Source organism: Prionailurus viverrinus, chromosome B4 (genome assembly GCF_022837055.1).
Source record: "Prionailurus viverrinus isolate Anna chromosome B4, UM_Priviv_1.0, whole genome shotgun sequence".
In the NCBI taxonomy this organism is placed as follows: Eukaryota; Metazoa; Chordata; class Mammalia; order Carnivora; family Felidae; genus Prionailurus; species Prionailurus viverrinus.
Window position 1 is genome coordinate 56558680 of NC_062567.1, and position 6000 is coordinate 56564679.

Genomic DNA, 6000 nt, shown 5'->3' on the forward strand with positions numbered 1-6000 from the left:
CCTATGGTGGTGGTTGTATGACATTGGTGACTGGAATCCCCGAGGGAGCTTCCCGTCTAGCTTGGTTAAAAACAGGCTCTGGAAACAATCAGATTACCTGGGGTACAAGTCTAGGTTTTGCTACCACTTACTAGCTATAGACTCTTGGACACATTCCTTAACTTCGTTCACAAAATGAGAGTAATATGACTTCATATCTGTAATGTGCTGGAAAAAGGGCCTGGAACATTCTAAGGCCATAATCTATGCTTATTGTTATCATTATGTATTACCAAACCTGCTTCCAAGCCCATCTGAAAATCTGGGCCAAAGATAGAAGAGGAGGGGAATTGTTTTATTATATTTGACCAGGTACTAGGGAGAACAACACAGTTATGGCTTGAGTTGACAGTGGAAAATCCTTTTTCCTATACCTAATCCCAGCTTAGGTGTATGGTTATTAATACATACATTCAAATGGTTATTAATGCATACTATCAAAATAGCAGTTCCCAGAATGTGCTTTTTAGAGAGCTTTCTGGTAGCCTTCACGAGATTAAAGTCTGGTCTCTGGCTGCTCTAATCAGCCTCTCTCTAAGTGGTAGGAACCAGGTTTTCCTGTTGTAGCACCCGATCTGCAGCAGGAACCACAGTCCCACCCAACCCATGTCTTCAAATGCAGGATGACTTACAGACTCTGTTCCAAATGCTCCTATCGCCAATAAGCATTGGAGGATCCTTGCTGGTCACTTTCCTGTGCCTTGGGTGATGTCCATTTCAAAGCTGGATTTGTCTTTGGGGGAGATACATCCTAGTGCTTTTAAAGAGCAGCAGGACTTGAGAGCCAGCCCTTCTGGCTGCATGAAAATTTCAGGGTAGAAGTAATGAGACAGACATTTCTTCATCAGATCATTAATCTTTCCAATGTTGTGTCAATCCTTTTGTCTTTTTAAAAAAAGTTTATTTATTTTGAGAGAGAGTGCACGTGAACACGCACGCATGTGTGCATGGGGAAGGAACAGAGAGAGAGGGAGACAGAGGATCCCAAACAGGCTCTGTGCTGTCAGCGCAGAGCCTGACAGGGGGCTCCATCTCACGAACGGTGAGATCATGACCGGAGCTGAAATCAGGAGTCGTATGCTTAACCTACTGAGCCACACAGGCACCCCAATCCTTTTGCCTTTAGTAGGGTTGCAGTGGACCACTCAGGAGGTATCACATAATTACCAGCACTCAAGGGAAAAGTAGAGAGGGATTTTGAAGAGAATTTCCAACAGCAATTAATTAACCTGATACCGATAAATTCTGAAGGCCATAGTAATCTGGAAAGAAAAACAGTGATCTGGGAGTCTCTGACAAGGCTAACGGAATCATGCTGCACAAAAACTTTCCCCCGCTTCCGGATTTTTTTTTTATCTGTGTCTTTTGTACAATCACCAACACTACAGGCAACACAGACACAATGACTGGGGAATCTGGCGAATTTCGTAAGTCCTTCCAAAGCGCTCAGGAATCATTCCTTCTCATTGCATTTCAGGGAGGAATCAAATATGCAAGCTTAAAGCTAAAAACATGGGACTTGGCGTCTGTAGGTAAAACAGGAATAAGCACCATGACCTTGGTCATGTCACCAGAACAATTAGAAATAGTCTTCACCTGCCCAATTTGAGAAAAGGACTCGACTCCCACTTATCTTCTGCGCAGTGAGAGGCTAATGGGAAACGAGCTGTGGGGAAGGCTTCCATGGCCTCGGAGTAGGCTCCTCTGCTCGGTGCGGTGCCCTTGGCAACACAACAGAAGGCTGCGGGGGCTGGGGGAGGCCAGACTGAGAAGAAAAGAATGGCATGAAATACGATGCAGCTGCTGAACTTTCTTTTCATTAACTTTAAATTATATCAGTTTTTAGACTTTTGGAAACTTACTGAAAGGGGGAAAAAAAGTAAGAAGACAATCTGTCTGCTTTTAACCTAACTTGAATTGAGCAATAATAAAAGTAATTTAGCCAAGGGCAGAAAGACAGGACCACTGCTGTCCCTGCTCCCCCTCTTCCAATCCCCTTTAGCTAGAAGTTTCCATTTCAGCTCTCCCCCTCTAAGACAAGGAATACACAGCTCCAGAAAGGAGGCTGTCCCTGCAGCTGTCTCCTCTGCCTGGCCTTACAAGAGTGACTCAGCAAAGCAGCCCCTTCCAGGGCGGGAACAGGGCAGGGCATTTGTTAAAAGGCTGTAGAAGTGCGTGCCATCTTTCCAGCTTGCTTATTCATGCCGTCCCGAAGCTATTAGAAATGGCCATAGCACCTGGATCATTAAATTATTTATGTACTCCATATTGCAAGAGTCTTTTGGGGAAGAAGTGACCAAGAAGAGAGACCAGCTGAGATTGGTGTGAGTGGGTGGGCATATATTGGGTGGAGGGGCAGGTATTAACATTCACCTCCAAATCCCCCAGTGTTCAAGATCCTAGCACTCTAAGCCCTTCCCTGATGTTCGCCATGAGATACCTTTTGTTATAACTGGAGCCATGAATGTTCTGAGCTTCTCCAGAACACCTGTACCTCTTGGCCACAGGATAAAAAACAAGGAAGTGAAGAAGGGAAGGGAATGGAAAAAATTCAATACTCCAATGCACATTTATCGAATACCTACTTTGTGATAGTCCTTGTTTTAGGAGCTGGATGTATAGGGATCAGTAAATCTTACATTCATGTGGGAAAAACAGACAATGAAAATATAAGTACATGAACAGAACATTTTAGGTAGTGGTGAGTATTCTGAAGAATAGTCTTATTGGAGAGAGTAAAGGGGCAGGGTGATACTGGGATGATAAGGGAAGTCATCTTTTGGGACATGCCATTTGATCTGGGACCTCAGTAATGGAAGCAGCGAGGCATGCAATGACCTGGGTAAAAAGCCAGTCAGAAGTGACAGCAAGGATTAATGCCCAGGGATAAAGTTAGGTGACCAGGAGAACAGAGAGAAGACAAAGGCAACTTAATAATGGTATTGGAGGGACAGGCTGTGACCAGATAGGTAAGCTGGGGTCAGATCACAGAGTGGCTTGTAGGCCACAGGAAGAGTTCGGGAGCCACTGGAGTGTTTGTAAGCAGTGGAGTGACATGATGTTTACCCCGTTTCCCATTTCCATATACATAGGTACTTACATACAAACACAGGGAAGGTATGTGGCTAGGGTGGAAATTGAGTTTGGGTTGTGAAAATATTTTACATTTTTATAATTGCATGCCACTTCAGATTTGATATTTAGACGGGCAAACAATTTCAGGGTGTGTCTGCATGGTTCAGTTGAGTAGGCATCTGACCACTGAGCTCAGCTCAGGTCATGATCTCCTGGTTTGTGGGATCAAGCCCCACATCAGGCTCTGCACTGACAGCTCAGAGCCTGCTTGGGATTCTCTTTCCCTCTCTGTGCCCCTCTCCCACTCATGCATGCACCCTCTCTCTTCCTCAAAATAAATAAATAAATTAAAAAAAAAAAGAAGGATGAACAATGTCAGCAATGCAAAAGGAAGGGCTAGGTTGGAAAATAAGGCAAGTGTTTTCTTAAAGCCCTTTTATGAAATTAATACCCAAAATGAAACAACATCATCCACGCAGGTCATGCTCGACATTGACCTTTCAAAGCCAACTAACTCTTAAGACATTTTGAATTAACTAGAACAGAGACAGAGCAGGGAAGAGAAAGCTGGTTATCTTTCTCACTAAGTCTGCAGGACTTACCCATTAGAGAAGGCATGACTTGGTTTAAGAAACCAATAACCAGGGGCACCTGGGTGGCTCAGTCGGTTAAGCATCCAACTTCGGCTCAGGTTATGGTCTCACAGTTTGTGGGTTTGAGCCCCATGTCGGGCTCTGTGCTGACAGCTCAGAGCCTGGAGCCTGCTTCAGATTCTATGTGTCTCTCTCTGCCCCTCCCCTGCTCATGCTCTCTGTCTCAAAAATTAAAAAAAAATTTAAAAAAACATTAAAAAATGTTAAAGAAACCAATAACCGGTAGTTTACAAGTGCGTGGTTTATCCATATTTGCACAGAATACCAGGTCTCCCTCTGAGATCCAGACGAGAACCTTCAGTTTTAGCCACTTGTTTAACCACGATGGTCTCTCTTTGTTCCAGGACATTGGAACCACCCTGGAAGATCCAGTCAATGAAAGAGCTTGGACAAATAAATGTTTTGGGGTGTTGACCTATGAAGCTCCTTCAAATATTCCTTTTCTATTTGGCTTACATTTTCTTCCTTCCTCTCTTTATTTCTTTCTTTCTTTCCTTTCAAGAATTTTAAGAACAGGAAAGGAAAATATGAGGGAAAGGGGACATAATTTTTATTATGAACTCTGTGATTATGTCTAACATGGCTAAAATTACATAATATTATTTTTGTCAAAGGATGGAGTTTTAAACACCTAGTGATTAGAGGCATTCTTCAGACTACAAGTAAACAGAGAATGCATACCCACAAAATATGTACAAAAGTGAAACAAATACCTTTTTTTAAAACAAAGTTAATGTCTGTAGAAAATTGATGGACTTGAGCAGAGTAGCTACTAACAAAGAATAAATGAAAACATAAGTTACATGTAGATATGTTTTTATTTAGCTCATCATATTTATCCCCTGGTGACTTAAAGGCATAATGGAAGACAAAATGTTTTAAAAGAGTAAAAAAACCAGAGGTCAAATACTAAATAAGATGGAGTATATATAAAATAGTAAGAGAAGCTACTATAATTAAGCAAACTACATAACTCTGAAAAATGTGGATACTTTCTGCCAGCCTGTTTTACTTTGATAGTGATTCCAGAGCCCTAAATCAATTAGATTTAAACATTTTATTTTTACCTCAGAGACAGTTCCTTCATTTGAATAGACATTGGGAAGTTAGCTCAGTGATTAAGAATCTAAAGAATGAAAGTATGAGAGACTGAATATTGACTCCCAAGGATATCCACTTCTAATTCCTGGATCCTGTGAATGTCACTTTATACAGCAAAAAAGGACTTTGCAGATATGATTAAATTAAGAATTTTGAGATGGGGAGGTTATCCTGGGTTATCTGGGCAGACCCTAATTTAATCACATTTTTCTCATAAGAGTGACAGAGGGATATTGACACAGAAGAGGAGAAAGCAGCGTGACCACTGAGGCAGAGAACGGTGTGAAGGGGGGCCACAAGCCAAGGAATGCCAACGGCCAGTAGAGCTGGAAGAGGCAAAGAATAGGTTTCTTCCTTGAGCGTCAGGAGGAATGCAGCCTTAGTGACACCTTGGTTTTATGTGGTGAAACAGATTTCAGACCAAGGCTTCTGACCTTCAAAAAATGTAAATGGGTATTGTTAAGACAGCCGTGGAAAACTAATATACTAACCAAGCAAGATAAGGATATAGTCACCCTTACTATTTCCTTAATATCACCTCTGTTTTCCTGAATTGCGGTTTTTATCAACAGTGCATTTATTTTCACATTTTCAAGGTTAATGATGTTTATATTCTGTTCTATCCCAGTACTAGAGGCGTCGTATGAGAATGGGGTCTGTAGCAGGTTGGGCACATTTGAACCTGGTCCTACTTAACATCAGCATATTAAGTTTGGGTAAGTAATCTCTCTATACCTGAATCCTCATCCATACTATAGAGACAGAAAAATAGCGCCCACCTCAGTGTTATTGTGGGGAATAAACAAGTCAGTGCATGTTAAGTGCTTACAAGTGTGATCAGCACATCATCATCTTCTTCATCAGCATTCAAGAAGTATTGCTATTTTTATTACTATGTTTACATTTTTGTGATTTGAATATATTTATTCTAAAAATTGAAAACCAACAAATTGCATTTACATAAGTAGGACTAAGTATTGTTCACAGCAGTGCCAAATTGTGTGTTAGTGTGAAATATCCTTATCTGCAGGCCCCATGTGATAACTTCTGGACTATCTGAAGGAAAATGTTCCTAGCATCAAGGTCAAGTGGATACTATTTTTTTTTCTTATATATACATCATCAGTTTCTC